Source organism: Mus caroli, unplaced genomic scaffold (genome assembly GCF_978045245.1).
Source record: "Mus caroli unplaced genomic scaffold, Mus_caroli_1 scaffold_18, whole genome shotgun sequence".
NCBI lineage: Eukaryota > Metazoa > Chordata > Mammalia > Rodentia > Muridae > Mus > Mus caroli.
Genome location: NW_028227273.1, coordinates 45,195,323 through 45,222,409, shown reverse-complemented (window position 1 = coordinate 45,222,409; position 27,087 = coordinate 45,195,323). Strand labels below are relative to the sequence as shown.

Here is a 27,087-nt window from a genome sequence, read left to right as displayed (position 1 = left end):
GAGATGTCCCAGTCGCCAGCCTCTGGATGCCTGCATGGACCACAGTATGAGAAGGGGAGATGCTGGTTCGAGTGGCTTGTTCATATACCTTCCAATGAAGGTGGCCTATGAGTAACTGAGCCCAACACCAGCTGTTTGCAGCCTTGCAGTGAAAAATAATCAGGCCTCCATACAGCTGTGCCTCGCTACGGAGGCTGCAGTCTTCCACATCCAGACAGTGTTCCTGAGCTCAGTGCAAAATGGAAGACCCCCTTTTCTTAGATGGGCTTCTTCTCTGCCTCATCTGGGGAGCCCAACGCTACTTAATCCTTGGCAGAAACTACAAGCTCAACTTCCTGGAATGCCTTTCCATGCAAATGAGGTATCCTTAGAACCTTAAACCTCAGCCAATGAAACTTTACCCTAACAAGAATCCCTTTCCACTCTCCAAGGTTCATATATACATACACACACACACACACACACACACACACACACACACACACATATATATATATATATATATATATATATATATATGGCCCTCGATTGACCCTGAAAAAAGTGTATGCCCACAAGATGTTTTGTTGAGTACTGTCTGAGAGAGTTGTTTTCTGAAAGCACTGAAATCTTCAGAGGAGACAGCCCACCCTATCCCCACCCCCACCCCACCCCACCCCAAGATTTGGCTGGCCCACCCATTCCAGGCTTCACTATATCCTTCCTCTACTGGCATGCACCTTCCAGGCATGCATCAGGCCTGGACACCCAAGGGAGGAAGCAGAAAACGGAACCATACCATGTCATTTGGGCCACTCACTCTCATTCCTTCATTCAATCAGCATCTACTGAGACTTTATCACATGCCACATGCTGCTGCGGTGGTGGTGGCGGGTGGTGGCCTGAGGTGGCACTTATAGGGGCTGAAGAGTCAGCCTGGCAGGGGGTGGGGGTGGGGGATTCCCTCTTCTGTGACTCTGAAACCAGCTGCTCTGGGATCATCTACATTTCTCATTAAAAGATTTTATGTTGGTGGCTCACAACCATCTGTAATGAGATCTGACGCCCTCTTCTGGTGTGTCTGAAGACAACAATAGTGTACTCATATAAAATAAATAAATAACTTAAAAAAAAAGATTTTATGTTCAGGTAAAAAATGTGAACGCTGGGGGTGGTAGAGTGGGGAGAGGGGACATTTCAGCTTCACAAGGAGACACCCACTACAAAAGCCCTGCCTGGGAACCCTAAGGGCCCTGTCACTGGCTCAGAGCCCAAAGCACTTCCACAGCCTCTGGGGTACATTGAATGAGAATGTCCCTCCTGTGTTTGAGCTGGTAGAACTGTTTAGAAGGATTGGGAGGTGTGAGACCTTGTTGGAAGAGATGGATCACTGGGGGTGGGCTACCCCTCCTTCTCCCCCCCCCTCCTCAGCTCTCTGACCTGCACTTGAGGAGAAGCCCCCAGGCATTTCTCCAGCTCCATGCTTGCTTGCCCGTTACCACGCCCCTCAACATGATGGACCTGGACCCTCCAACTTAAATGCTCTCATTGGTATGTGCCACACTCCTCCACGTGATGGACCTGGACCCCCCCCCAACTTAAATGCTCTCATTGGTATGCTTTTATAAGTTGTTTTGGTCGTGGTATTTGTCACAGCGATCAAAAAAAGTAAGACAGAGTCCACATAGAGAAAGCAGAGGTGTGGGTGCTATTGTGTGTGTGTGTGTGCACAGTGGCAAGCAGTGTCACTCAACAAACCCAGTCCCAAACTGTTGACTCTGGAAACAGGGTATCCCTTTACCTCCAGTAGCCACGCCTCCCCTCTTGGAATCCTGTTCTCTTAGGTGAGGATCCAGCTCTCCCTTTCTCTGAAATGGCCCTCTCACCATTACCGCTTAGTCCCAGGATGCTAAGAAAAAGGATGCCTGTGATCATTAAGTCCATAGTACAGGCAAGGAGACTAGAGCTCCAGAGGCAAGTCCCTTGTCCTACCCAGGACCCTCTGCAAATGCTTGACAGGGCTATGTACACAAGTAAGCTTTCCCCTTGTAGTGTGGTGTTGAACTCTTCCTAGCAACAGCAATAATGCTCAAGCGCTAGATGGCTCTTGGTTTCCTTTCAGCTTCTACTAGAGGTTGTACATGCAATGGAAACAATCACAAAAATGCAATTCAAACAGAACAGTGAAAGCCAGGCGTGGCAGCTCATGCCTGCCATGCAGCACTTGGGAGTTGAATTTGGAGAGTGACCATGAATTCAAGGCCAGCCTGGGCTACGTAGTGAGTTCCAGGCCAGCCTGGCTACAGAGTATGGACTGGGGATGTAGCTTAATGGGTTAAGGGCCTGCTGCATACACTTCACTCGGAGGTGGAGGTCTCTGCCTGTAGGTCCAGCACTTGGGAAGCAGAGGCAGATGGGAAAAGAGGCCTGGTTGTATAGACATCCACTTTACTCCCCGGGCTAGTCTGGGCTGCAGTATGAGACTGTCTCTAAAACAAAATTTACAATTTCCCCAACTCTTAGCCAAGATATACTAGAAAAGGTTTCCCTCATGTATCATGAGCCCAGCTGGGCCCAACTATGTTACCCATATCTTCAGAAGACAGCCTCTGGCATCCTAGGAACCAATCATAACTTCAGATCCTCGTCTCAAATGTCCTGTTGGAAGCTAGGAGTCCACATACCTTCCCCAGCACCACTGAGTGGTGAGCAGGTGGTAGGGGAGGTATGCCGTGAGCGCCCAGCTCAGCTAAGAAAGGGCCCCCAAGAGGAGCTTTGCTCCTTGCACCACAGTCATGAACTCTTTTAAAACCTGAGCTGCAGCTGATTGGGCGGGGGGTGGGGGGGTGGGGAGCTGCATTGAGAAGCAGGACCCCCTTTCCACAAGGACAGGTCAGTTGTCTGGGACTCCAAAGTCACCCCCAGTCCCCTTCCACCACTGTCCTCCAGCAGCAGGAAAGGGAGATGAGCAGGTTTGGTGAAAAGCACATGCTCTTAAGACGGCTCTTTTGTCTCACCGTTGTCTTCCAAGTGGCCTCTTGCCACCTGCATCTAGTCCAGATGTATACAGATGTGGCAGGAAGGGCAGAAGCTGAGCTCTGGTCTCTGTTTGGCACTGAGTCCCTGGAACCTTCTCCCTCTGAGAGGGCATCTGAGGTGCCCTCGACCTCACGCAGGCCTTCCTTCAGCTTGCTCACCCTCCTGTAGCTGTTGGCCATCTTCTCCTGCACTGGACATGACCACTGGCTCCTCTGTTTCTATCTACCTCACTGTCTCAGTCAGGGACCAGGGTTTGTTTTCTTAACTAACTGAAAACACTAACACAGGGGGCCAGGAGCTGGCAGGGGCCTGGCCTTCAGTAGCTGCTAAGAAAAAAAAAACGTTACTTTGAAATCTAGAACATCCAACACTGTCCTCCCCCCCCCCCAGCACCCCAAGGGATGTCAAAACAAGCAGGGGCATATGATCTCAGGGAGTAGGAGCTGGAGCCATCTCAGGTTACTAAACCAGAGCTGGAATTATCCACACTATCCAACAGGTGATCCTGGGCACAGCTGGGCCTCATAAAGCCCCTTGTGCAGCACTGGATCTCTCTCTCAGGAGGAGGGAGAGGTCACTAGGATTACCTCTAACACTTTTCTGGTGGGCATGGAGCTAGGAGTAGAGGAGGCAGCAGATAAGACAAGTTCCATTGATTCCTGCTCTTGAAAAATAAAGTCAGGAATAACTCATTAAGATGTAGCTAATCGGGCCACTGGTAAGTCAGCACAAAATTAGCAGTCTCAGGAAAGGGGAAGATGTCTTGTGTTGGTGTGGATAAAGAGGAAGGTCACAGCAGGATGTAAAGAGGAAACATTTGACTTGAAGATGGAGTCAAACTCAAAAGCAGGTAGCAGGTATCACGGGGTGAAGGATGGGTGTTCCCTGTGAAGGAGAGTCCATAAGCAAAGCTAGAAGGCAAGAAAGAAGAGAAACTTCAAGATGGGTGGGGTGAGATGTAGTTTAGTGGATAGACTGCTTGCCTAGCAGGAGAGAAATAGGGCTTGCTGGCAGCAACCTGTTATCCCACTACTTGGGAATAGAGAGACAAGAAGATTTGTTCAGGATCATCCTTGGCTACATAGCAGGTTGGGGGACAGCCTGGAGTACATAAGATCCTGGATAGAGGAGAAAATAGAAGAGCAGGGAAGAGGGAAGAGGGGGAAAGGGAGGGGAAGAGAGAGGGAGGGCAGAGAAAAGGAAGGGGAGGGGAAGGAGAGGGGGGAAGGCAAGTGGTTCCTGTGACTGGGGATCCCAGCTCATACAGACACAAGATGTACCATGGGAACCAGCCATGGGTCTTCTTGGGGCTGATTCCAACAGGGGTTAGCCTATGGACGTCCCATAAGCCAACTCTGGCCCTGGAGGCTTTTGCAACCCCACTTCTACTAGAATTTAGCCACCCAGGCTTATTTACAGATTATGGCTACTTTAAGGCCAAGGACAGAACTGAGGTGTGAGACATGAAACTTGTGGCCCTCAAAGCCAAAGCTTTTATTCTCAGGATCTTTGCAGTAGATCTTGGCAGATCCCCAGTGGTGGACGGACAAGAGACTGCAGAACAGTTGAGTGTGGAGACCAGATACAATATATAGAACACTAGAACAACAACAACAAAAGTTCTGATGCCAGTAGCAGGCTCTGTGGTGGCCACAGAGACAGAACTTTTAGATAATCATCCTGGACTGATGAAGTTTCCCATCCCAGTTAAAGGTCCAGGAACCAGGTCAGCCCTAGACTCACTCTGGATGGTTAGGATTAGTCATTCTGGATAGCTGAGGTTCATCATAGCCATGGCTCCCTCCAGAGAGGTTGGCACTATGACCATGCCACCAAATGGACAGGTCCTGAAAGAAGCTAGGATTTGGGAAGCTGGGTAGGTGGGAGGAGTTGGAGATACTGCTCTCTGAGATGCCAGTCTTCTGGGTGGCCTGAGGCCCCTCCTTCTCTAACCTCAGCACACAGTGTCCCTCTGCAAAGGCCCACCCAGGAAGGTGTAAAGATTTGTGCATGTCAGAGGGGCAGTATTCAAAGCATGACACCAAGCCCCAGATTCAAGGTCATCTCTCCTGACCCGCTTGTTTTTCTCTGAGTCTCTGGCCTCTTCAGACCTTGTTCTGCTCCCCCCTAGTCCAGCCTGCCCAGTTGGGGAGGGATGTTGTACCATATCCCTTATGGTAGCCCAGCAGCCTTTCTGAGTCATCTCTGGTCCTTTGGGCTCCCATTCAGACTCCAGTATAAAACACAGAGCTTCCAGATGTTAAACACTGTCATTTTAAGAGACCACACAGTATACCAACTTGATAAGAAACACGCTAGAACAACAACAACAAAAGTTCTGATGCCAGTAGCAGGCTCTGTGGTGGCCGCAGAGACAGAACTTTTAGATAATCCCTAAAACACAATGTAGCATTTGTCAAGAAAGAAAAGATTCTCCCACACCTTCTCAGCCTTGAGAAGAACATTCTCACACATACCCCCAAGGTTCTCTGAGCATAGTGCAAAAGACATTGGATGCAGGCCGACAAGTAGGTTGTACCGTTATGCTCCCCTGAGGCCCTTCACAGCTTCTGTCCCTGCTGTACCTTTGGTGACTACCACATGGCTCATAATAAAAGTTCAACTTAGCTAAATAAATGGATAAAATGGATGGATGAGGGGGGTGAGGGGATACAGGGGTAGGGGGATGCAGGATGGACAAGGTGACCAGGGAATGAATGGATCAGGAAATGGGGATGAAGGGATGAGAGGACGAGGGATGAGGGGATGAGGGGATGGAGGGGTGGGTGATGGGGGATGGACAGGTGATTAGGGAATGGATGGATCAGGAAATGGGGATGAGGGGATTAGAGGAGGAGGGATGAAGGATAAGGAATGAGGGAATGAGAAGATGAGGGACACAAAGGATGAGAGGATGAAGGGATGAGGGGATGGAGGGATGAGGCAGTGGGGGATGAGGGGATAGGCAAGGTGATTAGGGAATGGATGGATTGGGGAATGGGGGATGAGGGGATTAGGAATGAGAGGATGAAGGAATGAGGGATGAGGGGATGGTAGATGAGGGAATGAGAGGATGAGGGGATGATGGGGATGGGGATGGATCGATAGATGAAGGAGTGGAAGATGAGGTGATTAGGGAGTGTCTGGCTGACAGAATAGGTGGATGAAGATATCCAAGTCTCATTTGTAAATTTCCATCTCTGAGGAGGCGTGATCCTTAACCTCTGAGCTTCAGTTTCTGTAAAATTCATAAAACTATCCATGACTCAAATAATTTCTTTGGATGGAGGGGGGGAAAATCACTTGATTCGTAAGACAGTCCTTTGTCATCAATCCCAGGAACCCACACTCAGGTGATAAGTACAGTAGAAGATCCCTCTAACCCCAGTGCTATGGAAGTGGAGCCAGGAGGGTCTCTGAGACGTGACCAGTCAGTCTTGTACAATCAGCAAATTGCAGGCCACAGAGACACTAGATCTCAATAAATAAGGAAGATGGTACCTGAGCCCTGGCCTCCATAGGCATGCATACATTGTGCAACTGAACACACACACACACACACACACACACACACACACACACACACACGGATCCCTACAGCATTTAAACAGTAGATAAGCCTTTGTCATAGTCACCAATGCCTCCAAGGTACACAGTAAATGGTACTGACCATTGTGACTCTGTGGAGATGGCCTTATCCTCCCCACCCCCAATAGAAACCCAGATCTCCATAGCATCTAGATTACTTCCTGGCATCTTCTGTTTCAGCAAATCCCCTGTTCAGACTCTGGCCCAAAGAAGAGCTAAGATTTCAGCAAAGGCCTTCCCTGAAGTAGAAGCCCTGATCTTGGAAGAGCAGAAGTTGCTACTGAGTTCTGCCTTGTCCACTGGAGGCCCAAGGTCTTGGGCTTCCTCAGGCATGCGTGCATAGGTATACCTAGGCATTTGAGGTCAGCTTCACCTGTGCGCATGCCCCAGGAAATGGGGTTAGAGGACCATTTGCTCTGCACTGTGGGGTGCTGGCTCAGTCCCGTTCTCCCAGCATGGACCTGGACCTTTTGCCCATGTGTTCCCATGCCAGCTCTGGTGACCGGGGCCTCTGCCTGAGGCCATGTTCCCAGGCTTCCACAGTAACAGGCTCCCCATTCTTCCTTGCCCTTGGCAGATCTGCCACCTCCCACTATGGCACTGTGTGCTATGGTCCAGGGACAGCTTTCTTCAGTCCAAGAGGACAACATGGATTTAGGGAGCAAGCCTGGTCTGTCCCCTTGCCCAGGAGGAAGAGGACTTGGCTCAAATCCCCTGCTGAGATAGACAACTTTCACTGGATATCGGATCCACAAGGTTCTGCTGTTTGCCCAGGGTCTAGAGACGATACCCTTCCAGGGCATTTTCACAAAGAACCCTGGAGCCCACTCTGGCTACACTTTATTTTGAAGGAGTAAGGGTTTCCATCTGCCCCTCCTGATCACCAGTCTTCAGACCGGCTTTAGCTTGATCCAGATGGCAAACTTCAACTTCATGCCTCAAGAATGACAGCTGGGAGGGGAGCTGAGGTTATCCCCACATGCAAGGGAATCCCAGCCCCACCCCCTCTCCCTGTCACCTCTGCCCATCCCATCCCACCATCAAGAATCATGACCACAAACCCCAGATCTGCACCCTGAAATCTACAGTCGAGGGACAGGAGGCAGCAAGTTTCTTTCACACTCACCGGAACATATCCAATGTCCTTTTCTGAGGTCCAGACCTCAACCATCAACAAAAAGCCTTCCATGGCCCAAAGCCAAGGCCCAGCTACCAAGAGGCTTCAGGCAGGGAGTCCTAGGGGCATGGACTCCCGGCGGCGTGCAAATCATTGGAAGCGACTCTTTCCTCTAGACATTCTGAACCCTGATTGAGCTCAAGAGGATCCCAGTTGCAACCCAACAGAGCTCAGCAGGAGAAGCAGGACTGACTATCAGAATCTCAGAGTGCATAGATCATAGCTGCCTCTCTTAAAGAGACAGTCTTCCTGAAACATTCTGGATAGGCAAGACATAAGGAATAAAGGAAGGAAGGGAAAGGAAGGGGGGGGAATCAGGAAAGGGAGGGAGGGAGGGAGGGAGGTAGGTAAAAGAAGGAAATAAGAAAGAAAGGAAGGACTGAGAAAGAAATGAGAAGGAGGGAAAGTAGAGAAAGGGAAGGGGGCAAGGGAAAGAAGAAAGGTTGGAAGGAGAGAAAGAGTGTGGGAAGATGAGACAGTGTCCTTCAGGGGAAAGTGTTGGGGCAGCACTAGGTCTTACACACACACACACACACACACACACACAGAGAGAGAGAGAGAGAGAGAGAGAGAGAGAGAGAGAGAGGAAAGGAGCCTGGTCCCTAAGGTGAGAAGCTTATCTGCCCTCCAGACTACAGGATGTGGAGGTGGAAGATCCCTTTGTCAAGGCCAGCTTTAGTGCAGGGCTGGACCCACCTAGAGAGCATTGTGAAAGCCCAGAGCAAACCCAAGCGGCTCACTGTAGGCAGGAAGTAAGGTAGGAACTGACCGGTCCCTCCAGGCACTGTTGCTTTGGTTCCCAGCAGAGTAGATTGCTGTCTCTTGGATAATGAGTGGCAAAGTCCAGATTAGACTGGATGGGGGTCAGCCTTTCATCATCTTAGACAAGTCCAAGGAAGCCTTTCCATGTCCGTCCCCAAACATTAGGATTAGTTTAAGCTTCAGAACAGGTGACCGTCAACACAGGGGGCCTGCTTTCCAATGCCCACTGGAAGGAAATGCCCCACCCTCCAGTAGTCAAACCTACCCTGTATGGAAGATGGAACTGGCTTTATTTTGTTTTAGTTTGCCCCCCTTCTTCGTAATAGTCTGCATGACCTACATTTGATAAGGGGGAATTATTCTCTATAAAGAGAAAAAAAAACCTAAAAGTTTCATATATCTCCTGTCCGGGTATCTCAAACAATGCAGAGATCAGGCAGAGAAGATGGAGGCAGACACTGTGAATTCTAAGTGAAAGGAAAGCCCCTGCTTCATCATTCTGTCTAGCTGCCTTCAGTCTCCTCTCCTAATGGTCTGAAGACAAGTTTTCCGACTTTTTTTAAAAAAAAGTTTGTGTGTCTCTCTCTCTTTCTCTCTCTCTCTCTCTCTCTCTCTCTCTCTCTCTCTCTCTCTCTCTCTCTCTCTCTCTCTCTTCTGTTTGCATGTGTGTCTGCATGTGCCTGTCTGTTCTTGAGTGCAGTTCCCACAAAGACCAGAAGAGGGCATCTGATCCCTTGGCATCAGACTTATAGGTGACTGTGAACCACCCAACAATGCTGCTGTAAACCAAACTTAGGTCCTGTGCAAGAGCAGCACACAGTAGCACTGAAGCAGCTCTCTACCACCCCTAGAGGCAGGTTTTAAATAAAATTAAAACAAGCACATTTGCTTTCAGACAAAATAGAAATGAAAAGCTTTTATAAAAAATATCAACTTACTAATTTAAATTTTTAGTTTTCTACATTCTTTAAGCTGTTTGAGACCCTTCATCAACATCTTATCTACACTCCACCCCACCCCACCCCACCCCACCCTGCTCCCAGCTTTCCTTTACACCTCAGTCGGCAATAAGATTTGAGGATCAGAGATCTCAAGCCTGCCAGGGTTACTCAGTCTTCTTCCTTCAAGAACATGGACAATTTCAAAACCAGGCTGGATAATCCATGCCACGATAGAGCCTTCTGCCCACTACAAGGAACCAACTGTTCCCTTCTCCAGTGCCCCAGGCTTTGCCCTGCACTGTGGTCTGAATGTCTGTGGCTTCCTCAAATTCAGCTTAGTTCACAAGATGATTTCACTCAGAGACAAGGCCTTGGGAGGTGAATGGATCTCAAAAGCTGAGCCATCACAGATGGAATTAATGTCCCTCTGAGAGAGATCTCAGAGAGCTACTGCACGCTTTGCACCATGTAAGGACACAGTATGAAGACAGCTACCAATGAACTGGGAAGCCAACCCTCGCCAGATATCAGATCAGCAGCCCCCTGCCAAGTGGGCTTCCATGCATGCTTGTTAAGGTCACCACCCTGGCAATTTATTATAGCAACTTGAACTGAGGAAGGCAACATCCAGAGTTTGCTGTTACAACTGACATCACACTAGATTTTAATTAATTTCATGTCCATACACTCTTCTATTCCAGACATCTATCTAGCACCAGGAATTTGTGGCATAAGGCAAATATGATGGTAATAATAACAATAAAAATAATGGATAGTAATAATAGTATCAGTCACCGTTATTGTTGTTTGAATATATATATTTTCAGCAGTTACTCTTAAAGTTACTCCTTTGAACTTCCTAACAGGCTGCCTAGAAAGGTATCAGAATCGACAGATACAAATGTTATAGGGGTGGATACAGTGTCTGGGTCCTTGTGACTTTGGCCTTTGGTTTAGCTAAAGCACTTCAAAGAGCTGACTAGGCTCTCTGCCCTTGTTTGTAGCTAGACCAGGCTGTTCTGATCCCTGGCCCCTGCCCTCTGCATGCCTCCCCAGCTTGGCTGTGAGCTTCCCTTTTAGCCAGGCAGAAGTACATCAGGCTGGGATGATGCTTCCCAGCTGATATGTAGCACAGAATCTCTTTGCTAGTGCCTGCTGCAGAGCCCAGAAGGATCCTTCAAGCCTCCTGGAGGAAATTTTTGTCACCAAACTTCAGCTGGACCCAAGCAGGCAGTTGTGCGCAGCGTTGCCACAGGGAGAGGGTGTGAAGCAACTGTACACGATGCCAGTGCCAGAAGGGACTTCCGAGAATGTAGTGCATCAGCTCCACTCTAGAGAGCCAGGAGAACCAGAGCCCAGACTGGGAAGGGACTTGTCAAAAACTCAGAATGAGATGGTGGCAAAAGGACAGCTGGCCCTGCATCCAAAAAGGACACAACTGACTGGGACAATATTAAAAGGAAGTCACGGAACTCCATCAATTAGCAGGAGGTTTTTTCGTGGCAGAGGTGGTATAGATGACTCCAAATGCAGCACCAGATAGAGAAAACATGGGATAAAGCAAAGAACAGTGACAGACCTGGAGATCCAGATGAGTAAGTAACATGCTTGCCCCAAAGCATGAAGACCTGAGTTCAAATCCTCCGAACACACATACGAACTACATAAGTCAACTGTGTCTGTAATTCTGGTGCTGAGGAGGCAGAGACAGGAGGATGCTTAGAGCTCTCTGGTTAGTTAGTCTAGCAGAATGGATAAGCTCAAGTTCCCTGAAACACTCTGTCTCAAAAACAAAAACAAAAAAAGTTGGAAGAAGTTTAAGGAAGATACCTTAACCTCTGGCCTCCACTGGCATGTGAAATGTATGTGTGCACGTATGCACATACCCATACATACACATTTAAAAACTAACAAATAGAAAGCAGAGGAAAGTTTCAATGGCAGTATTTGTGTTTGCCCCTCCCCCCCCCCCCCCCCGGAGGCCAGGCCACAGACTCACAGATCCCTTCCTACTGAAGACGTGGGCACGTGCATCTAAGCCTATGTTGATTTCCACATTGGCTTAGCAGAAAGTGCTGAAGGTAATACCACCGAAGACTGTGGATGGCTGTGCCCCCTCATCCCCACCTAACAAAATGTGTTCCGTTGTCTATCCTGGTTATTGATGCTTAGTCATAAAGTCTTGGTTCAGGCACCAAGCTGACAGAACGTCCTGACTAACTTGTAGCTGAGCCCTATGACTAATTCTGCCCCGTAATCTAAGAGTAGAAGTTGGAAATTGTGATGGTTCGTTTTGTGTGTCAATTTGGCTATGCATAGGGCCAGATGTGGGTCAAACATCGGTCCAGATGTTGCCATGAGGGGACTTTTACACTGGATCAGCATTCTAACTGGAAGACTTCGAATAAGGCAGGTTACAAGAGCTTCCACATAGCCATCTATGGGTCTCCAGTCAGCCACCACTGTGTAGGCTGATTTTATTAAGTAAATCTAGACAGTTTGTGCGATGGTTTGTATATGCTCAGCCCAGGGTGTGGCCCTGTTGGAGTAGGTGTGTCACTGTGGGCATGGGCATTAAGGCCCTCATCCTAGGTGCCTGAAAGCCAGTCTTCTGCTTGCAGCCTTTAGATGAAGATGTAGAACTCTCAGCAACTCATGCACCATGCTTGCCTGGATGCTGCCATGTACCCATTTTGATAATGGACTGAACCTCTGAACCTGTAAACCAGCCCCAATTAAATGTTGTCCTTATAAGAGTTGCCTTGGTCATGGTGTCTATTCACAGCAGTAAAACCCTAACTAAGCCAGATGGGTAAACAGCAGCTTCTATTGTCTTGGCTCCTTTAGAGAAGCCTGACTAACTCAAGAATCCTCAGAGACATAGAGCTTTCCATTGGCAAATTAGAAGTTTCTGTTCACCTTCTCTCCTGGGCACTGAGCACCAGATCTAATTGTAGATTAGGCAATACATGACCCTTGTCGTTATCCTATCAGGGCACCTTATAGTATGAGTTCACACATGGTCTCATTTAATCTTTATGACAGGTGCCCTGATGGGATCAGAAGTGTCAGAAGTGAGACTGGAATGGGAAATGTGGTGTTTGAGGACCTCGTAACTCTTCCCTTTCGAGGTGGGATTTGCCCACGTGTTCTTGAAGGGCTAGGCAGGTTACCCCAGGCTCCATTTCTAGCTAGGTCAGGCCATCATTCTCTTGGTTATAACCGTCATCCACTTTTGAAGTAACATCTCTTTAAGCAGCCTCTTTTCCTGAGTGAATATCATGAGCAGACCCGTGCCATCATCCACAAAGAGATTGGTAGCATGAGTAAGAATTAGATGTCTTGTTGTGTCACAGGTCCCTGGAATGTGGGGCTTGTTTGTTAACAAAGCATAATCAACCTCATCATAACCGACAGGCTGGTTGTCTTATTGGAAATATGATCATGTAGAGACATCCAAGAATGTCACTAACCACAGGTATATGTCTGTCTGTGCCTTATGTGAACAGGAATCCCTGGGGCACAAAAGAGGGTGTCAGATTCACCGGAGCTGGAGTTACAGGCTGTTGTGAGCTACCCAATGTGGCTACTGAAAAATGACCTCAGGCCCTCAGGAAAACCAATAAGTGCTCTTAACCACCGATCCATCTCCCCAGTCCCCCATCAAAGGATTTTGATCTCAGAGTCCACAGCCCTTCCTCCACTGCACAGCCTCTTTCTCTGTTTGTCTTGTGGGCCTAGGAGTCTTGGGCCAGAATCCAACCACAGTCGTATCAAGGCCACCACTGTACAATCTCAATGGCGGAACTTGCCTAGGACATTCTCTGAGTTCTGCTGGGGACTCTGACCTGGATCTGGAATGAGAAGCTTTCCAAAGAACAAAATTTTCCACTTGGACAAGAATGTTAAACACGGTTTAAAAAAAAAAAAAAACCACTTGGTACTAGAAACGAGTTGTTGAATATTTATAAACCCAAACCAAAGGCCATTCCCCGTGGGATTTCTTGCTGCATGAGGAGGGTCAAGAGGACCAGAAAGGGATCTGGACACAGAGCAGACTGTCTTCAGAGGGCTTGAGTGGAGCCCTGTGGGGTTTGCATCCGCCCAATACACAGGCTGCTTCTTGGAAGTCAAGAGCGACCCAGAGATAGCAGGCACCCTATATCTTTCTTATCAGTGGATACATCCTGTCCCCTAATCTTAAATACACTGCAGAGATAAACTCTGGGGCAGCATAAGATGCCTCAGGCACCATTTATTATAGGAAGAATTTAGCTTGCCATGGCTCCCAGCAGGGAGTGCTTCTCCGTCACATTCCCCTCCCCATCCCTACACACACTCCCAGTGGACACTGGTAAATGTCTGGAGATGTTTTAAGCTGTCACAACCACAGAATGTTCTATAATCTCTGGTATACAAGATAGAGATGTTACTACCGGTTATTTCACAATGTGCGGGTCAGCTTCCTATCCTACCATGCACTACAAAAATTATCTGGCTCGAGACTAAACATTCTGATTGAAAGTAAATTCAATTAAATATATATATATATATATATATATATATATATATATATATATATATGCGCCTGTGTTTGTCTTCCCAGAGCTGGTATTGCAAACATGCACTACCACATACAGGGTTTTCTGGGAGTGCTGACAACCACATCCAGTTCCTGGTGCTTGCATAGCAAGCACTTCAGCAATTGAGAATGCTCTCCATCCAGTCCCAGACCCTTGTGTTTGAGTGTATAAAGGTTAGGAGAATATTTAGAAAATGATATCCTTCCATGGATATCACACACACACACACACACACACACACACACACACACACACACCACAACTGACCATACTGGAGAGCATGCTACCAAACAGTATGATTCATGGCAGTAGGAGACAGATGTCATGGCTGCTGTCTTTTCTTCTCTAGGGATGACCAGAGTGGGGGCTTCATTGCTTAGAAGCTGTCTTTAGGTTTTGAAAGTGAAAAGAAGCATGGTTTAGGAGGTGAACTTGGGAACAAAGAGCCCCTCACTATCAGTGTGATAAACAGAAGTACTTGTTTGTTGAATTGCTGGCGAGCACTGAAGGAAGGGAGGAGGAGGAGGGCTGAATGCCATGCCTTTTTGGCCCAAATCCTCTCTTAGAGTAAAGATGTCTAGTATCTGCTTTCAAATTGTTTGCACTGCTATAACATAAACACTGTCAGTCTCGCTCCCAAACCACTGTGAAGTTCGTTATGTTCATAAAACTCTTAGGCTGGGCAAATTGAGAGAGAGAGAGAGAGAGAGAGAGAGAGAGAGAGAGAGAGAGAGAGAGAGAGAGAGAGAGAGAGAGAGAGCATGTATCTGTAAGTCAGGGAATGGAGCTTAAATTCCACTATACTGCAGAGAGAGAGATTTTGCTTGAAACAAGACCATTTATTGTGAGCTGACTATGTGTCAGGTGCCATTAAAGTAATAGCGTGCACAGCTCCTTGAACACACTCTTTATTAGGAGCAAGAGGCCTGGGAGAAGGACTCCTGCACATCGAAGAGTGACAGTCACACAGAGACAGAATGAAAATCCCAGAGGTCTTCCTCCTGAGCAAAGCTCTGAGCCGTCTCTCCAGCCCTACCTAATACTCTTACCTTGACAGAGAGGGAACCCAGAGGAGGGTATCAACCACCCCTTCCACTGTGGGCTCTCAAGCCCAGTGATTCTCAGGCCTCCATGGATACCCGGACTCTCCAAGAGCCTGTTGGTGCTCCAGCTGCTGGGCTGCCCCATCCCATTTTAGTTCTCTAATGACAGAGGCCCTAAAATACCCACATTTGGAGAACTCTGTCCTCTGCTTACAGTCCTCTGTCCTCTGCTTACAGTCCTCTGTCCTCTGCTTACAGAGGGACAGGATTCAACTGACTAATTCCAAAGCAGGTCTTGTCGAGTGGCCTGGGATCATACTAGAAGCTATTGGCAAGCTTCAATTAGGACAAGCTAACATGAGAAGGATGGAGGAGGAGGAGAGTGATCAGCACACAGGATCCAACTTGGAAGACTTCCTGGAAGGAAAGACTTGTTAGAAGTGATAGTGCCATCACTACTACATCCTCTAACCTACCCCATACACACTCTGGGTGGCAGGGTTTGGCTTGCAGCTCTCTCACTTAGAGGACCACAACATCCCAGGATGATCTGGCTTTCCAGTGCCAGGATGCTAAACTCATTATATACACTGACCCCTTTGGCCTGAGAAATTTTTATTTCTTGGGGTTATGAGTATATGAAACAGGCAGACAAACCAAACATTTACTGATATGTTAAGTTTAGTTTAAAGCTATTCTTGGTGAGGGGGGTGGGGGTAGGTTGCTGAGAGATAGCTCAGTGGGTAAGGGATCTTGCCATCTGGCTATATAAGCCAGAAAACTCGAGATGAGTCCTCAGAATTCATGTAAAGGAAGAGAGACTAACTCCACATAATGGTCCTCTGACCTCCACAAGTGTGCCCACCCCCACCCCACATACACACATACACACACACATACACATAATAAATCAGATAGGTAAATAGATTAGATAAATCAATTGATCGTTCTTGGGGTGTGCATATCATTTCACTACTCATTAAAGACAAATGCACATCTCCACACTAACAAGATGGAACATGTCTCTGCTTAATTTTGTCAACTTGGCACAAACTAGAGTCATCTGGGAAGAGGGAACCTCGGCCGAGGAGTTGCCTCCATCAGATTGGCCTGTGGAGTGTTGTCTTGGTTGCCTATTGATTTGAGACAGCAAAGACTGGAAGGGGTTACTTGTCTTATGTTAGGCTACATGGTCAAGAGGGGGGATATAAAAGTGTATAGAGACTAAAAACCCAGACTCCTTCTAATCTCAGGGAGATAGGCTTGCAAGCTATTTTTTCTAGTGGTGGTCTATTTTTTTTTATCCCAACCACAGCTTCCTCTTTCTCTTTTCCTCCCAGTGCCCCCCAACCTCCCCTCTGCCCCCCCATCCACTCATCCTCAATTTCTCCTCAGAAAAATGACAGGATATCAATGAAACATTGCATATCAAGTTGCAGTAAGATTCGGCAACTCCCCTTCTATTAAGGTGGGATAAGGCAACCCAATAGGAGAAGAGGGGTCCCAAAGAGTCAGAGGCAGCCCCTGCTCCCATTGTTAGGAGTCCCACAAGAAGACTAAAGTACACAGCTAGCTGTAGAAGACCTAGGTCAGTCCCATGCAGGCTCCCTGATTGTTGGCTCAGTCTCTGTGAGCCCCTATGAACCCAGGTTAGTTGATTCGGTCTGTTCTCTTGTGGTGTCCTTGCCCCTCTGGCTCCTGTGATCCTTCCTCCTCTCTTCTGCAGGATTCCCTGAGCTCTGCCTCACGTTTGGCTGTGGGTCTCTGCATCTGTTTCCATCAGTTGATAGATGACCATTGGATTAGACACCAATCTATGAGTATAGCAGAGTATCATTAGGCATCATTTCACTGACATTTTTTTGCCAGTCATGTTTGGTTTTATCCTAAGTCTCTGGGCATCCGACGTCTGTGACCTGACACTCCAGGCGGTGTCAGGAGTGGGTTCCCTCTCATGGAAGAGTCTCAAGCTGGACCAGCCATTGGCTGGCCACTCCCACAATTTCTGCATCACCTCTTTACCCCAGCAGGACAGATTGTAGGTCAAAGGCTTTATAGCCAGGTTGGTATCCTGATCTCTCTGCCAGTCTGTTCAGGCTCTGGGTCTCTCATTGCTAGGAGTCTTAGCTAAGGTCACCCTTGTAGACTCCTGGGAGTTTCCATTGCACTAGGTTTCCAACTTGTCCCTGAGATATGACCCCCAATTCCAGTTGTCTCTTTTAGTAGTTTCTCCCTCCCCCTCACCCACCTGATACATTTCAATATGCATTCTTCTGTTGAGGGATACTTAGGTTGTTTTCATCTGCTTCTAAGCATTTTCACAACAGTACAGGAGTTGACTCGAGAGGACACAATTACAGGAGTCGGTCCTGCCCTCCCACTGCATGGGAGCTCGCATCCTTCAGGGAATCTCTGAAGACTCATCAGACTTACAGTAAGCTCCTTTCCCCACGGAGCCATTTCATGGGTCTGAGTTTTGTTTTTTATAGTCAAAAGGGAATGGTCCCTTTAAAGAAATCCCCCTCACTCTCCTAGAGCTTTTTGTCCCTGTTGCTTTTCTCTACCCCCACATCCTCCCTGCTTCCTCTTGGCACCCATCCTCTTTCTCTGACTCCTGTATGTAGATGGAAGGCTACACTGAACCTGCTCTTTGGAGCCTCTGGTCTCAGTCTACCTCACACTATCATACTGAGCTGCTGGGGTGTGCGAAAAGAGGTTCCTCTCCACAGAGGGGCAGCCTGCAGGTGACTACTTACTTTTACTCTTGGGATTTCACAGCTACCTGAGATGACTCACAGAGACTTCTTCATGCAATGGGCATGAAGTTACCATGGGTAACTACACAGAGAGTGACCGGGATGTAAACACAACTGTGTGCACACACAACACACACACACACACACACACACACACACACACACACACACACGTGCATACTCCCAGGCACTCAACAGTTCTCTGAGAAGCTGCTCCATTTCAGAAGAAAATGCCACCGGGTTGGTTAGTGCCCTCAGATGACCCGGGAAGGCTAGCTCTCATCTGTGGTTAGAGGGGTTGGGCAGCTGGAGAGGGGGCTTCAGGAGGAGCCAATCCACTTCCTTCTGGCTCTGAAGTCCACACTTATTTTCCTGGCCTGGATCACGGCTGCTTCCCAGAGTTGAGCCTTTTGCTGTCGTGGTAACACACGCGCTCCCCAAGAATGCCTAGCCATTCAATGAGGAATTCTTGTGTAGCTGAGATTCTTGGAAGTGAGACAAAGATTAATGAATGACTGGCTCCGCTCTTGTTCTGGAAACCCTTGAGGCTCCCAGCAGTGTGAGGGGGACGGGGGAGGGGGGGGAGGCAGGGAAAGGAGACAGAGATGAGGGTGGCAGGATGGATGTAGTGTAGATAGTGCAAGTTACCAGCTAGTCCATGGCTGACCCCTCTCAGAAGTTACCTGGCTGAACAGCCATCAAGGCCAGGGCCTTCTAGTTCTAAGTCACAGCAGAAGCCAGGCAGCTGAAGTTCGAGTTCATCACAAATGGAGATGGTTGGGACCTACGGAGGTCATGGGGTCAGACTCATTTTGCTTAGAGTTCCCCCTGGGCTGTTAGTTACAGGACTCCGGGTCAGTCACTTATACTCGCAGGACCCCAGTTTCCTTTTCTGTAAAATGGGCTCACAACCACTACAGATGTACAGCAAGCGGGTGGTGTCCCAAAATGCGCAAGTATCCAGCTCAGCATCGGCACAGTGTAGGTTCTGAAGAACAATGGGAACGGTCGCGGATAGCAGCGTGGCACAAGCAAGGAGGTATAGCTCCCGAGTAGGAGTCCACGCTGATGCTCATTCCTTCTGAACCTGCCTCGGCCCTTCTCCTGTGCTCTGTCAGTCTGTCCCATGTGCTGCCCTCTGCGCCATCACATGCTTGGATGCATGGTGTGGGTGTGCTGGTGAAGCCACCCGGTGAAATTTGTAAAGGCTCCCACAGGTTCCTGGAGCCTTCATCTTGAAGATGCTCAGAAGTGCCTGGCTTCCTAGTAGCCAGACAGCATTTAATGGGAATGGGGGGCTCTGGGAGTTCTGAAACCTCGCTAGAGAAAGTGGAACCTAAGGGACCTCCCCCTGACCCCCCACTGCAGCCGCCCAAGTGACCTAGGGAAACAGACCATAGCCTTTGAGTATAGGGGGGGTGGGTAGTCTTTAGTCTAACAGAAAAGGCAAAATATGAATGGAACAGAGCTGAGAGCGCAGCAAAAAGAGAACAGACGGGACTGGGCTGTGATTCAGTGCCAGCCTAGCATGTTCAGGACCTCGGCTTCAATGCCCAGCGCTTCAGAAACCAGGCATGGTGGCACACCACGCCTCTAACCACCGCACTTAGGGGGCAGGGCTTAGGGGTCACCCTAGGCCACACAGTGCGTTTGAGCTGGAGGAAAAGTCACTTCCTTTCTAAAGGCTCACACATGCTGGGGAGACAGGAGGTGATCCCGGGACCCACTGTCCATAAGGTTCATCCAGGGAGACTCTGCAGGGAGGACAGGGCTGTGTAGAGCTGCCCTCCGACCCTCCAGTGTCAACTGCAAGTTCTCCCCAACAGCCCCATGCTTTGCCTGTGGCCTGACTGAGGAGAACAGGCACCTTTCCACTAGATGGGAATTTACATAACCCCTGCATGGTAGCCATGCTGGGGTTCTGGTTACAGCAGAGGCTTTGAGGGAGATGGATGGCTGGATGGCCGAGAGGAAAAACAAACCCCACATGAGGTTCTCATTTTCTGTAGGCACGGGAAAAACGGCCCTGTGGATCCAACTATAAATACTCCATCTGCCACTACCACAGGATGAAAACACACGCGTGCACACACACAGAGGCACAGACAGACACAGAGGGATACACACAGACACGCACAGACACACACAGACAAGCACAGATACAGAAACACACACAGACACACACAGAGACACAGACAAGCACACAGACAAGCACACAGATACAACAGACACAGACAGACAGACACACACAGACACAGACACACAGATAGGCACACTGATACATACAGACACAGACACACACAGAGACACATACACAGATACAGACACACAGTCACACATAGACACACACACAGACAAACACTCACAGATAAACACACACACACACCATGTGCATGCATGCCTCTTCTCAGAGTTCCTGGACTAGAGAGAAAGATCAATGTTTTAAAGAATTGTCCTTTATGTTGAGGGCCTTGGCTTGAGGCCTGGTGGGGCACTCCTGCAAGGCTGGAGAAACAGCTCAGTGGGTAAAATGTTTAATGTGAAAGAGTGAAGACCTGAGTTCAGATTCCTAGAAACCACGTAAAGAAGGACATGGTGGCGCACATCTGAAATCCCAGAACTCCAGGGGAGAGATGGGAGGAGCCAGTGGGAGCTGCCGGAGAAGCTTCTGGGTTAGCTAGGCCTAGTGTGTGCAGCAGCAAACAAGAAAGAGACCCGGAGTCAGATAAAGTGGAAAGTGAAGACCCACACCCAGGTTGTCCTCTGCCCTCCCCACGCAGGCTGTGTGACAAGCACACATGTGCATAGCCATAGAGCTTGGGGTGGGGGGAGGAGACTCCCACACGGGTGACAGGAGTAAAACACAGCCCTGCCCCAAATCCTGGGAACACATCTGTGGGCATGAGTGGAGTGGACAGAAAGGACTTACGGGATCTCTAACTGTAGCCTGTAGGTTACACGTGGCCACTATAAAGATGGCCCAAGAAAAACCTCATAAACATCAAACATTATGCGATATTGAAATTTTAGAAACTCAACGTCATCGTGAACACACCTGGAGAGAGAAATAAAGACTAACCTGCCTGAGTCACTCCATGACACCTCAGGTTGGGTCCCTAGAGGGAGAGGCCAAGGAAAGGGTTTGTACAGGAGTGATTTATTGAGGAGATGTCCCTAGAAAACTCTAGAAGGACTACAAGAGGAGACTAGAGGAATGGTGTCATCGACTGATGAGGGATGGCTGTGGCCAGGTTCTTGAGCAGTTACGGAGGACAAAACCCTGGTCCCCAGAAGCAGCCTGCAGAGCGAAAGCTCTACTCCCCTAGCCCTTTCAGTGTGGTAACCAGCCTGAGGGTGCAGTCTAGGTGCAGGGCTGGAGAGTGATGGTGTCATACAGGCCCTTCTGTCTGGATGCCATCAGCCATGGCATATCCCCAACCCCTGAGGATGGGGGTCCAACATCTACAGCATCTTGTACACAGGATCCAGGAGCCCAAGCAGTTTGTGTATCCTACGGATGGCAATGCTTTGGGCTTCACAGGGCTTGCTTTGCCTGGAATGCTTCCAGACTCAAGCTTCAGTGAGAGGTACATAGTGCTAATTGTCACCTATGCCTCTTCTCTCCTAGATGAGTGCACTTACAGTCCTGAGGACATGACATGCCTGTCTGAAAATGCCCACTTTCCCACCCCCGACTCCACCAGAATCTGGGCCCTACTAGACTTTCCCAGTTTTAGCTCATTTCTGGATAGGACTTTTATAGAAGAGAGTAGGAGAGAAGTTAGCGGGATGGACTTTTCTGATACACTGTATTCTTTCTTCCTGCCTGGATGCAAATGAGAAGACGAGATGATGCAGCAATTTTGCAACCCTAAAGCAATAAGCAAAGACAAAAGAGCCATTCTAGTGATGGCTGGAGAAAGAAGAGAGGGGAGAGGGGAGAGAGAGAGAGAGAGAGAGAGAGAGAGAGAGAGAGAGAGAGAGAGAGAGAGAGAGAGAGAGAGATTAATTAGCAGCTAGGAGGAGATGATGGTGCACACCTTTGATCCTAGTACTCAGGAGGCAGAGGCAAGCAGATCTCTGTGAGTTTGAGGCCAGCTTCATAGTTCTAGCCCAGCCAGAGCTACACAATGAGACCTTATCCACTTTTGAAAACCATTTGCTGCTGTTGCAGATGACCTGAGTTTGGTTCCTGGCACCCATATTGAATGGCTCTCAATCATATATAGTCCAATTACAGGGGTGGTCTGACATTTTATTCTGGTTCCTTCTATAACACACACACACACACACACACACACCTTAATAAATCTCTTTTAAAGAGGGGTCCTAGGTCACTAATGACACTGAAATACTGGATAAGCCAAAGAAATCTAAAACCTAGTTGATAAAGTAAGCCTGATCGCATTCGTAATCTTTGTGGCTCAACACAAACGCTGATATAAATCTCAAGAATTTGCTCTGTGGCTTGCATCCTAGGGAAAAGTCTCTGTGGATAAATACATGGGGAATAATAGTTTAGATACCCCCCCAAACAGTGCATTCCTCCTGGCTTTCTTGGAACACTGGTGCTCTGTAGGAGTAAGAGGAGACTGCATAGGATAATACTGCTTGAGCTGTCCAATCATCCTGCAAACCCACAGTGAGGAGCAACAGAGTAAAGGACCCCCTGAGATTTCTTTGTCGACCATTTATGAGCCTCCCCAGAGTGGGGCAGACTCCCCCGCATGCTTTGCTATTGGTCCTTGGTCCATCACTGGGTGTTGCAGAAGGCAATGACCGAGAAGGAGATGAGGGAGTACTTCCTGGGATTCTGCAACTCTTACTCCTCTTCTAACCAAATGACTAGCTCTGACCTCCAGATAAAACACTGCTAAGGACCAAAAGTGTTTTCGATATTTGTGACAGTGTGCTAGATACTGTGCTTTGTGAGGATGACCCCATAAAGCCTCCCATCACCCAGCGAGGAAGGCACCCTTATTCTGTCATGTTTCCATGGGAAGACCATGAGGGCCATTGGGCGATGTGAAGTGAATTAGCCCAAGTCACACAGCTATCAGGCCACATGATGGACAAGGCTTCGCTGTCTCCAAATCCACCTCTCACAACTTTGGTGGCTTGATCCTGTAACAAGGGCCTGCATTCAGCTTGTATAATCTCAACTATCCCTTGCTTTTGCTAATCAAAAGTCATTCTCTTTGCTGCACAGCAAACCTTGCTTAATGGATTGGAGAGTCTCAAGGGTGAGCTCAGTATCCCAGGGGACTTCTGTCTCCTTCCTCTGTCCTTGCTATGGGTTGTAGGGAACATATCTTCCCTCTGCAGGAACTCTGAACCCAGGCCACTTCTCTAAAATTTATCTGTCTTTTTGTTGTTTTGATTTGTTTGAGAAAGCATCTCATGTAGGCCAACTGGCAATTGTAGCCTAGGCTACCTTTGAACTTGTGATAACTTCTTCTACACCCTACCCCCAACTGTTAAGATTATAAGCATGCGCCAAAAAGCCTGGATCATCGAAGTCTTTATGGGAGGCAGGCAAAACTGGGATGAGGGGGATAGGAGACATGGAGGGAGGGGAGATAAGAATGAGGAAGAGGAAGAAAGTCTGGGAAGCTGAGTGGTGCCACAAGAATTCCAAGCCACACATTTGCTCTTTAGACCAATGAAGTTCAGCATAGTAAGTGTCTCTCAGGGCAGATTCAGAGCAGGACTCAAGCCCATACTGCCCCAGGAGCCTACCAGGCTTGGCTTCCAAACAGCATAGACCAAGGCATATGGCCATAACCACATGATGGACTCTTTCCCTCCTGCCCCGACACCTGACTTCCTCATCTGAGGTTCTGGAAACCAGACAGTCAAAGCCCTTAGTGCAAGATGCCCCAGAGATATTCAGAAGGACCCAGAAGGGATGGTTTTAGGCTGGGAGGAAGGCTAATACTTGAGGAAAATACTTGACTTGCAGGCAGATGTACCCAAGTTCTATCCCCCCAGACTGAATATGTGTATATACACACACACACATATATATACAATATATATATATACACATGTGTGGGTATGTATATTATGTATATTTCAGTGGTATATACATGTAATCCCAGTGCTGTGAATGGGAAGATAGGCAGGTCTCTGTGGTTGCTGTGGATGGGAAGATAGGCAGGTCTTGGGTTCACAGCCAGCCAACCTAGCCTGATCAGTGAGCTCCAGGCAAGTGAGAGAGCCTGCCTCATAAGTTAAGGTGGAAGGCCCTTGAGGAACAAGATTTGAGATTTTCTTCTCATCTCCAAAGCACATCCCCCCTCACACATTCTCATGAACACATGTACACACACACACCAAACACAAGATTTCACACTATGGTTGGTCTTTTGAGCTGCAGTGCATTTAGAAATAGACATTTGTGTGTGCCTCTCCATCCACCCCCTAACTCTTGCTAAGACACTCTAGACAGCAAAGCTCTATGGAGAGTACATTCCAGGTGTCTGGCCCTGCGCCGAGGGACTTGACCTGCAGGAAGCATGCAAGCTGACTGTAGAGGCAAGAGAAAGACCCCAGAGGAGTAATTTCCCATTTGTATTCCACCAATCAATGAGCTTGGGCCATGTCCTCTGGTCCTTAGCACCATTGAAAGGCTACCCCTCATGGCTCCAACTGGTACAGGGCTCTGGAAAATGCTTTCTCAAAGCTCGAATCGCGTAGAGCAGGAGGACCATAACAGCTTGCAGTGGCTCCTCCTTCCTTTCCTCCCTGTCTCCTCCCTGTCTCTTTGCAGACAGTCTGTTCATTATATTCTTATCAGTGATGTCCTTTTGGGAGTGTCTACTATGTTCTGCCTGATACAGTCTGCAGAGACAACATCCATTCTTAGAACAACCTTACAAGATCAGCACAAACAAGTTCCAATTTCACACACCTTCCATAGTTTTGGTTTTTTTTTTTTTAAGGTGAAGTATATGTTGTAGAAATAAGCAGAATGCAGACAGAAAATCCACCCACATCTCTAGTCCGCAGAGTAGGTACCAGCCCACTGACTGGGGCTCACTGCTGTAGAGTTGACAGCTGAAGGTCCTAGGTGGGCCAAGGCAGAAGCTGCATAGTAAAGTCCAGGGTCACTCCAGGCTACTACGGAGAGTGGAACTTGGATTGGGCTCAGTCTATATCCTGAGGGAGAAGCCATGTCAGTAGGAGTAAGGTGCATACAGGGCTTTGGACCTGTTGTGTTGTTGCCAGAGGAGAAGCCTGCCTGACTCCGAGGCCAAGGAAAAGAAAGCAAAGAGTTCCCGGGGGGGGGGGGGGAGGCACTGTGCCACTTCAGGCACAGGGCCCTGGCTGTACACAAAGGAAAGTTTTCAGACTGGGAGCAAGCTTCCTGAGACCAGGCAAAGAGAAAAGGAGAAGGCTTCACCACCTTAGAAGAACATCGAGCAGCTGTCTGCTGATGTCCAATGTGAGTCCGTAAGAGACTGCCATGCTGGGCTGGGGAGGTAGCTCCATCTGTAAGAGCCTGACATGCAAGCAGGAAGACCTGTGTTGGCATCTCCAACACCCTTGTAAAAGTGGGGTGAGGCTATGTGTCTCTATGACCGCAGAGCTGGGGATGGAGTAGGGCAGAGACAAGAGGAGCCATAGACTGGTTTGCCACTTATGCCAAGTTGATGAACTGTGAGTTCACTAAGAGAACCTGCCTCAAAATAAAAAAAAGTAAGGTGACAGATCAAGTAAAATACTTGAAGTTATCCACCTGCTACCTCACAGACACACATACAGATGCACACAGCCCTACACACGCACACACACACACACACACACACACACACACACACATGCACACACACGCAATGACAGACAGACACACGTACACACATCAAATAAACATTTGTGGTCTACCATTCTGTATATAGGAAATACAATGTTACTGGTATAAGCAGCTTCTCCCTGGATCTCCTCACCTTGTTTTCCAGGGGGAGGGGCGGTCCCTGTCACTTCTCAGACATTTGTGATTATTCCCCATTATCATTTAAATGTGTCTTGTCATGGTCTCATGTGTCACAGCTGGTGTCCCTGTTTGGGGGAGGTGACCTACAGGGCAGATGTGGGTCAGTGAGATGGCAGAGAGGGCTTATGGGCTGCATCTGTTTCAGTTGTGAGCCAAGCTCTCTGATTCCTGATCTCCTAGGATGTGAAAAAACATGGCCTCATTTCCCAGACACTCTGATCAAGGCCACTTCAGTGGTCATCTGTCCTCACCAGGACACACTGTGTCTCCAGAAATCATGAGCGGAGATGACCCTTGTCTCCCTGCTTGAGTCTCTCCTGTTATCTATTTGATCACAGCTCCATGAAAGCCAATAATACACTTTCCGATACAATTTTACACCTCAATTACCCACATAAACATTAGAGAATGAGCAGAGATTATTTTGCCTAATGTTAAAGGGACCACCAATGGCTTGCTCCTGCATCCTGTTTGTTGCATTGATCAGAGCTCAGTAGCATGTCTGAGGTCCTCATGTGAAAAGCCTGTAGTCTATCATATTCTATTACGTATTAGTATCAGATTATTTAGCCAGTTTTCAAGCGGATGGCAAACACTTGGGCTGCTTTTGTGCTCTTAAAACTACACTGTAAATAGTGTTCCTGAACACATCTCCTTTCCCACATACATTAAAATTTCTCTAAACTTAAATTGCTGGGCTAGAGGCTAAGTACATCATCAATTTCAATAGAGAGTACCAAATTGCCTTTCAAATAAAATGTTCATATTGGTTTAATAGCATCCTCCATGGAAAGAGGTAATCATTTGCTCTATATCCAACATGCAGCTATATACATTTTCTATCAAATTAGTATATGGAACAGGTCTCCTCGTGCCTTGTGATTTTTTTAAATGTATTTATTTTACTTTAGGTATATGAGTATTTTCCTTGTATGTGTATACGTGCATTGTGTTGGTGTCCAGTGCCTGCTAAGGATGGAAGAGGGCATCATATCTCCAGGAACTGGAAATATAGGTGGTTATGAGCTGCCCTATGGGTGCTCAGAACTGAACATCAGGTGATGGTCTGCAAGAATAAGCGTTCTTAAGGCAAGTTTCCAGACCCGTGCTTTGTGATTTGAATCCATGCACTTCCCTGATTCCAAGTCAGCTTGGGCATCTTCTCATGCAATTACTCGTGCATAGCATCAAGTTAGTGTTACTTCCATTATTTGTAAAGCCTG

The 27,087-nt window shown here is 48.1% G+C and overlaps 1 protein-coding gene across 5 annotated transcripts in view; it reads right to left on the bottom strand.

Annotated features, from left to right (window-relative positions):
* The window catches only part of Daam2 (dishevelled associated activator of morphogenesis 2), a 106,367-nt gene that overhangs the window by 62,885 nt on the left and 16,395 nt on the right, over positions 1–27,087 (bottom strand). The window contains exon 1 of one of the 5 annotated variants that reach the window (XM_021186431.3): positions 7,733–7,958. The exons of the other annotated variants lie outside the window; for them this stretch is intronic. The gene's annotated coding sequence lies outside the window, so the exon portion shown is untranslated. Of the gene's footprint in view, positions 1–7,732; positions 7,959–27,087 lie in introns of those variants that run through there. 5 annotated transcript variants of the gene reach the window in all.